This window comes from Mytilus edulis, chromosome 7 (genome assembly GCF_963676685.1).
Source record: "Mytilus edulis chromosome 7, xbMytEdul2.2, whole genome shotgun sequence".
Classification (NCBI taxonomy): domain Eukaryota; kingdom Metazoa; phylum Mollusca; class Bivalvia; order Mytilida; family Mytilidae; genus Mytilus; species Mytilus edulis.
The window spans coordinates 63,870,724-63,880,213 of NC_092350.1; the positions used below are offsets into that span (position 1 = coordinate 63,870,724).

A 9,490-nucleotide genomic window follows, 5' to 3' on the forward strand; every position below is an offset into this window, starting at 1 on the left:
TTTTTAGCGTTATTAATATCGTAATTTTTGTATCCTTGCTATCCTTGCTAAATCTTCTACTGTATATCACAGCTAGTGAATAAGTCTAAATGTCCGTACAGTGTATAGTAAGATCTTTTTTCCACACATGGACATTTCATTAGTATAGAAAGTTCGCTATAGTGTTCCATCATGGTCTTAGTGCAGTTTCGAGAGCTTATAGTGCACCGAGGCGGCCTAGGTTATTTTTAGACGCACCGTAAAGTCCTAGTCACACCATTGCAACAACGTCCTGTTTTGATAAATTTGTTAAAATGCTGGGACCATGATACTAATAGTATAATATTTCCCTTTTAAATAGTAATTGTTATGAATGATAATATTTTACATGTATGCTGTCTAATTTTTTAAATAGTTATTTGGTTAATATGGTGTCTCGTAAGTCATTTTTGGACAGGATATTTTTGTTTTATAGTGTATGTATATTCTGCACGAATAATTTTTATCGCTATCATTATAAAAAACTAGACCATGTGAACCGTATGAGATCGCACACAAGACAGCTGATTGGATAAATGGGATGAATTGTTACGCCTACATAAAACTGATATCCTATCGAATGCCAGCAGACACCTGTCAGTAAAAACAAATTGTAAGCGTGGATGGTTAGAGATTTATTTGTGTATTCGATATTTGAAAAATAAGTTAGATAGTCACTATTCGTTTTCCCTTTTTTCAGCCGGATTTCAATAACTGTTTTTACACTTTCTTAATTAACAGAAAGGTATTTAAATAGAAGCGCACCACATGTAACAGAGATTTACAAGCATTTAATATAGCGACTTGTGTTTTCCGGAACGTCCTATTTTCAATTATTCACAGACTTTTGCAATAATATTAAACCTTTATTTTTTACCTTCAAAAGCTGCTCAAACTTTTATTCTCAGACTAGACAGCATGAAAGACATAAACACTTTTATAAGTCAGTGTACACACGGTGTTTTCCAAACTTGGTAATTTCTTCGCCCAGGGATATGAATTTGACATTAAAAGTCCTTCAAAGCTTTACAATACCCGGTCGTGTCATTTTCGTATATTGTAGATGGAACGAGTGATATACATACACCAGACATACATGTTCCCTTACAGGTAAATTTTATCTTTTTGGAGGACTCCTAAGTGGGGATGCGTTGCATGTGTGCTAATCTAAAAAAAATCCAATCTTTTATTTTTCTAAACTGCGTTACATGCAAATGCGAAATAATTAGTGTTGTTTGTTCAGTCCAATTTATTTATAAATATTAATTTATTCTTTTGAATAAAAAAAACTACGCATGTAAACTTCAATGAATACAATAGTATTTAATACTAGTAGCCTAAATGTAAAACAATGCAGCAAGATTTGAGGTTGAAGCGGCTCGATCAAAACGTGAATAGATGAGAAATTGTCATCATTCTTCTAATTAATTACAAAGTATTTTGTGAGAACAAATACTTATATTTTAGTGATGGTGATTCATTGTTGTTTGCCTCAGTCACCTCCAGTGGCAAATATTTCATTCGTGTTCATAACGAGAACACAAGTTTTAAATATAATAGGAAGCACTTCAAATAGTCGTTCGACAATAAGATTAAAAGTAAACTTGAAATACGGTAACCACTGAATAATGAGAGAAGATTTAATAAGGATAGAAATTTAGCCTTGCAACAGCTCGCTACAGTGGGACCACTAACATCATTGAGGAAGAGTTTTCAATTTGCAGAGAGCGATGGTCCTCTCAATCTACTCTGATGTCGGCCATCTCTATTCATACGTGTAGATACCAACATCACATAACGGTATCTAATTTAGATAAGATCATGACTTTAAAATCGCATTAGTAACGGTGATAATTCTGTTAAACTGTATTGTTTATTATGCTCGAGTTTTTGGTATGACCATGGAAGTATTATATTGACGTCAATATAATACTTCCATGGTATGACTATGCGACCTCTCTACTGGTTGGTCTCGTGAGAATAAGTTCACCTCAACAGCGAGAGGACTTTAGTCCGAATCCCAAACGGGTCTAACAAAGAGTTTTTTTCTTTCTTTCGAACTGTTAGCTTGTGAACTTACACGTTAAAAATCCATCTCAGTGTGTCGGTCTAGTACAAAGCAGGCTTAATTTTCATATTATATTTCCATATTATAGTTTTGGCCTGAATCTACTGATTTATATCACACCTGCTATAATTTTCAACGATCGAAATAAAAAAAAAATGGTACGTGAAATATTTCTACGGAACACTTGCATTTTTGTCTAAAAAAAATCACTGCTCCCGTATTATTTAGTCTTGTTGCGGTTTAGGCTTTTTGTTCTGTATAGGTTTCTTTCTATAACAAAAATCTGTGTGTTGACTCTTAATGTTTTGATTGATATGTGTCGTTGGGTTGATGTCGTATTAATGTATACCTTTAAAATTGTTTTCAAAACCAAATGATTGATTGGGTATAGAAATATTCACATCTCCCGTTCGACAGTATATCTTTGCTAAAATTGGGTGCGGACGTTTGGTTGTTCGGTTGTATAAATAAGCAGCCGCATTTGGTCGAAAAAAAAATAGTCTATGCATGGTGTAGTGAGACTTTCGCGCTATCTATACGTTAAAAAAAAGTGAATAAATCGTTGAAGGGATATACGAACTTTGATTGAAATTTCTAAAAAACGAAAAAGGTCACCTGAATCTCCAAGTAAGCTAGTCGCATGGTTGTCAACTTGAATTTAACACTTTAGAAGAAACGAAACGGCCAAAATAAGTTTAGTCTTATTATAAATTGTTGCCAACTTTTTCGTCCGTTTTTGCTTTTATGACAACTTTACCAGATATATATATATAAAGATTTGACAGTAATTGTTTCACCAAAACGAGCTCAACTACATGTCGTTGTTTTACGCTTCAACATAAATGCATATGTATGTATACAATGGAGACTGTTTTCTGTTCTACTGCCCTGGTCCTAGATTGGCTGTATACAATCTAACCCCTGACATGGACTACTTTATTAAATGTTTACAAACAAATAAATGCAAAGAGAAGATTCGGAAAGAAATTCTAAAATTTACGCTAAAAAATAAAATACACAAAAATGGAAACAGTTTTAGACAATTATCATTTGAGAACTATATATAATTAGCATGCATCACTAAATGAAACTGATAAATTGATTGCTCCCTTAATGTCCAGTGGCAAATATATCACGCATATTCATGACGAGATGCGAAATGGATCGACCTGAAGCAAATGATTGATACATCACCAAGACAGTGAGTTCGCTGAGGTAAAACGTATGCCGTACTAGAATGCTGTATGGATTTTGCTCATTGTTAAAGACCGTACAGTGACCTTTGAACGACTGACCCCCCCCCCCCCCCTTTTGCAGAGCTATAGAAAAACAGTACATTAAGGGGTGTTACACAGACTCTTTTTCGATGATACACAGACTCTTCTTAATTGTTACACGGACACTTTTTATGAATAGAATCACTCGTGCATGATCAGTGAGTTCATGGGCACTTTAATTTTCAATTAGATTTGAACTTTTTGGTTCACCGACTTATTTCCTGTCTTTTTATTGGATAAAATATTTACGTTAGCATCAATATCTATTTTCCGAAACATTTCCAGTAAAATACTATTCATATTAGTACACCAAGGGATTAGACATTTAACTTCAAGGGAGGGGGGGGGAGGGTATGGTATAATAAATCAAATTGTCATCACTGTTGGGTTTTTCGTCTGAATATTTTACATTAACTGTGTCAGATGCCTCATTACAGGCTGAACCTTTTATAGGGTGCTCATTATAAAGTTTTAGTTTTTGGTCATTGTTGAAGGGTGTGCAGTGACCTATTATATAGTGACTAACAAGTAAATCACTTGGTCTACATGGTTTAAATGGTTGATAGTCGTCTCACCATATCTCCTTAGGCCAAAATAAAAATTGTTTGTTTCCCCTCCCCACACCCAGGTAAAAAATAAGCCCCCTGGGATGGGAAACAGACATTCTTTTAAATGTGGACTTATTCATGATCTTTTTATTGAAATTCTGAAATAAGAAGATTTTACTAGTCTATAAGTATCACATAAACTTTACATTATCAATAATCCATTAAAATGAAGTCCAGTCAAAATAACCATGCCAGACAGATATAGGACAGATAATTTCATGAATTTCATGAATTTTTGAATTTCACAGTTCTTCCATACCCCAAATTTATGGTTAAACGTTTATAGTAACCATAGAAACAGAGAAAAAGACTAAACATAAAAACCATGAAAATGGTGTCATTGTCAGATGAAATAAGCCATTCAAAAATGTCAAACATGTACAACTTACATTTATTCCATAATTATGCCAAAAGTAGTGATCCTATACATGTAAAATGTAGCTTATAGCTTATGAGAAACATTGATGACCTTCGGCTATTGTCTGCTCTGAAGTTGGGTTGTTGTCTTTTTTGGCACATTCCCCATTTCCAGTGTCAATTTTATTAGCATGATTAGGAAGTATAAACTGAGAAACAAACCTAACCATGTTAACATTGTATCAAACTGAAATAACCTTAATCACTTAAATTATCCATGAAGGTCAAGGTCAGGTCAACCCAACCTGATAGACAAGTAGATCTTTCAAGATACTCATATACAATAAAATGTATCCAATTACATATATAAAATATACAGTATAAAAGAGCATTTCATTGATTAAGTAACAGTATATTTTACATGCAGTCATTGAACCATGAAAATGGGGTCAGGTGCAATGTACATATAATGGCAAACTGAAACATCATAACATATTAATTACCTACTAGCATCTGACAAGAAACATCCAGCTCTTTTAGCTTTTAAAATGTAAAGCTCTATAAAATAGCTTACATCATCACCCCAAGACTGTAATACAAATTTCTTGTATACAACCAACTTTCATGACTTTTGTGTAAGGCGAGACAAAATAAAATGATACTTTGAAGTACATGTATTGTTTAATATGTTTGACTACTATTATAAAATGCCAGTTTAAGAATGAACAGTAATTTAGAAGATTATTAAAATACATGTAGATACATTCAGACTATTATAACTATACAGCAAGCTGTCATTCGACTCTAACCAACAACCATGCCAGGGCTGTAAACTAAAGCTTGTCTAGGTTGGTAAAAACTTCCATCATCATGCATATATATGACACTAACCAATAGTGATGGACCGTGACAGACCCTCATGGAAAGTAAAGGAGGTTTAACACTCCCTGGTGGTACATGTAGCCAACAATAGCAATGGCAGCATAGAAACTCTTATTATATCCAAATTCTTATTTCAAATGAATAATTATCCAAGGTGAATCAGATGATGTATGATCATAATGCTGCACGTTTAGTATTGACAATGATTGATATTCACTGAAACTAGAAATTTCCATTATTCCAATTTTCTATTCTTAATGATATAACTATCCAAGATAATCATGGAATTAAGATATGATGCACTACTAATATTCCTAGAAAACTTTAAATTCTCTTTATTTCAAATTGTTAATATTACTTATTTCAAATATATATATATATATATATATATATCAAAGGTATGCTCTGTCACCAAGTAATGTAGTACATTGTATTTCCTACATTTTTTCTATGAATTGTAAGTTTGCTATTTGTTCAATTCACAATTCTCTTTTTGTCCAATCAGATCATCCCATCAACTGTACATCATGACATAATGCTGTTAGCTCTATCAACGTTATTTCCAAACCAATAAGTAACACAAAATTATGAATGAATCCACCATTTCACAATTTATAGCTACAGGTACAAATGAGGTACCATATGAGAGTAACTTAGTGACACTATATATTTCCTATATATACATTGATATACATGATATATGCCGCTTCATAATCTGGCTGGGAATCATGCTCAAACCAATGTGATATCTTATCTACAAAAAAAACATACATTAAGAATAAAGTATTTATTATATATAAACTTGTATAATTTATCTACAAGAAAAACTAGCAATCATAATTTGCTTGACAACAAAGTTTAATGATGTAAAGAAATGAATTTATGACTTATACAATTTAATTGATAAGTCCCTTATGAGAAGAAGAATAAAACCCTTTTTTGAGGTTCTATTTCTAAAACAAAATGTTCTCTCTTTCTACATCAATGTTTTCTTAGGTGTATACTTCATTGAAGGGTTACTGTCTAATAGAGGCTATAGCATTGTATAGCACTATACTTGTTGTGATCAATTTATAATACTTTTTTATTTTAAAATAGAATTTGTTGAATATTACTACCAACGTGACATGGTGACAAAGCAAATAGTATTTATAAGATTCTTCTTCTTCTTTATAATCCATCAACATACTGATGATAACGTGTCCGGCACTTATTTACAGTAACTATGCCGCGCATGCGTGGGATCTAATTTTTATTTAGTCATGACAGTCATGACAGTGAATAATAATTAATATACAAAAGATAAAAATAAAAATTTCAACATAATTTCTTTTTCTTGTTATAACATATATTTAAGTTCTACAAAATTTAGAGCATAACAAATCATTTATAACAAAATAATGAATCATACCCGGTAAAATCTTAAATTTCTTATCACAAAAGATGAAAAGTGTTAAAAATTATTGTTAAGGACGCAATGTCGTCTCATCATTTGGAATCAGGCATGTCAGGGCACAATATCAATATACTCTTTGTTTTGCCCCGGGCAATTTTGAGGTTATTGCATATATATAAACCCAAGCCTTGAACATGTTGAAGGTATTCATAACACATATGTGACAAATTATAATTATTGTACATCACCCACCAGTGGCTATATAAATAGGTATCTCATCGTCGTAACTAGTCTGAGATTACTCTGACGTCCAAACGGCTGTTTTGCCAGACAAGCTTGTCTCGGACTACATCGTAACATGTGAAGATTGGTTGGTTATTGGTTAATAAAAAAAAGTGACAAATATTTCATGCAAATTTAGGACGTGACAGTTATCAATACATTAACATACAATATATAGGATTACTCGATCAGGGGTTTAGGTCTTGTAACTGTTGTATAGGCCATCCCGCACAACCATACCATTGTGAATACCCCACATGTCAATGCATGTTAGGCAATAAACAGGGGTGGATCCCGCCATTTTTAAAAGGAGGTTTAAACCATACTAGTTTATATGTAACTTTTTAAATCATGCATTGATCTTCCAAAAAACATGAAAAAGGGGGGGGGGGGGGTCCAATCACAGGAACAATTTTTTAACAAGCCCAAATTCTTACTTTGCCTTTGAACAGGCTACTATCCACGAGTGTGGAGTATTGGAACGTCGATTCATACCTGTATGCACAAATTTAACAAATGTGAACATTTTTCCGTCAAATTCTTGGGTGATGATCCATGATCAATGATTATTCTGATAGACATGTATTAAAATATTCATTTCTACTCACCAATTGCAATTTCCAGCTCAGCTTATATTGTACTATAGTTTCCTTCTACCATGTCAACGATTCTATGTAAAATAAGTTAGCTATTAGAAGCGCTGACACTGCCGACACACATGCGACATGAATGCAACAAAAATAAAGAGGGTACGGTAACGTTAAATCGTTTACGGGCGAAGAATTATTTTCCGTTTTTAATTAAACTTGTCAGATTTGATTAATTATCGTCGAAAAATGTCCCTAATGGATAGTCATTCAAATCATGGAAGTAATATTTAGATATCCAATATTACTTCCATGTTCAAATTAAACCAGCTTTATTATGCTGTATGCATGTAATATATATGTAACCTGGTCTTTAAATGTACTTTAAGTACAGTGTCTGACGTATTTATAAACATTTTCTTGATTATTTATCCTATTTCAAATATAAATTTGAATGAATTTATAAGCCTTTTTCTGCTATAATATTCAAACTTTATTTTTTAACGAAGGCTTCTGGTATGTAGTTTTTTTTACAAAAGGCTCTCGAATTATAGACACATTAAAAAATAAAGATGGAAAGTCAAACGCATGAGTCTGGCAAAAAAAAAGTTAACGGACAATGTCTTGACAATAAACAGAAAACGATAAAAGACAGAGTTATATCTATATATTTTTTTCCCTGCCTCAAATTTACTCAAATGCAATTTATATAGGTAACATAAAAGATAAATGATAATGCATTCATTTACAATATTTAAAAATAGTTACAACTTAAATTTAATTTAACATATTAAGATCACGTTTTCAAGTGTTCACGGCCGACATCCGTTATTATTAAATAAGGGTGTAAAAATGAATGACAAATTCTTCACCACGTACGGCAGTCTGTAATTGCATATAAAACGTATTGCAATCACTTGTAAACCATTAAATACAAAGGTTCAGGTGCTTATATTCAATAATCAAATATTATTTCGGCAATCTGTTGATTTTTTTTAGTCAATTCGCGGCGATTTGTGCAGCAGTATGACTTTGAGCTACTTTTTTTATTTATATAATTATAAAACAGTGTTAAATAATTAAATAGGAAGAAGTTAGAATTAAAATTGAATATTTGTTTTATTTAAATAACATGATTAAGGGGACGTGGTAGACTTTCAGTTACAAAAATCGTCTTCTTTCACAGTTTTATTTTATTCTTGAAAGGGGAGCAACCCCTGATAAATAATGGGAAAGTTTCACTCGTTTTGTGTCCAAATTTTTAAAATCTGAACACGACTGGACACGGTCTGACAACATCTTGACGTCAGTTTGTATCCATGGTCTGTTTCGGTCTGACACGGTCTTAACGGATCTAAACAGCTCGCTAGAAGATACAGTCTTAAATATCTTGACATGCCTTAACGGGACTAATTTACCTAATGAGACTATCGATCCGAATGGAGACTGAACGATCTGACAAATCTTGACGTTTTCCTCTAGCGGTAAATCCAGTCAATTAAGATACGATCAGACCAAAATGACCGTTTCAGACTGAAATCGTGCTACTAGTGGTTGCTCTGGTGATAAAAGTCTTTCACCCACACGAATCGTACGATTTTCAGTATTGTCATGATAAAAATTTAATAACGTCTTGACATTTATAAAAAAAATGTTATTGATTTATCATGTGATTCACAAAAGTTATATAAAATTGATATGTTACCAACAATTGAAGTTTTACATAATCAATTGAGTAGTAAAATATCTACTTTGCTTTGCTTAACCTTGTTTTAACTCTTTATCTAAATTAGAAGATCGAGATCTGCAATTTTTGCAGTTTTGCACTAGATTCAAGTATTCTTAAACAGAAATGTTATTTTGTTAAACAAAATGTAAATTTAAAACTATCAATGTTGGTGTGTGTCAAAAACACAATGATCAATAACTTTAGTATATTAAAACCATGTCATTTCAGTTGCCACCGCAACTATTGCGAATTGAGTTAAAGCTCAAATCTTAGTTTTATAAATAGT

General features: G+C 32.3%; 1 long non-coding RNA gene across 1 annotated transcript; it reads right to left on the reverse strand.

The window, feature by feature from the left end:
- Nucleotides 1-4,990: 4,990 nt before the first annotated feature.
- LOC139481976 (uncharacterized) lies at nucleotides 4,991-7,742 on the reverse strand. Its single transcript, XR_011654740.1, has 2 exons — nucleotides 7,497-7,742; nucleotides 4,991-5,964 (listed from the first exon to the last, which is right to left on the reverse strand). It is a non-coding gene; the product is annotated as an uncharacterized lncRNA (long non-coding RNA).
- Nucleotides 7,743-9,490: the final 1,748 nt, after the last annotated feature.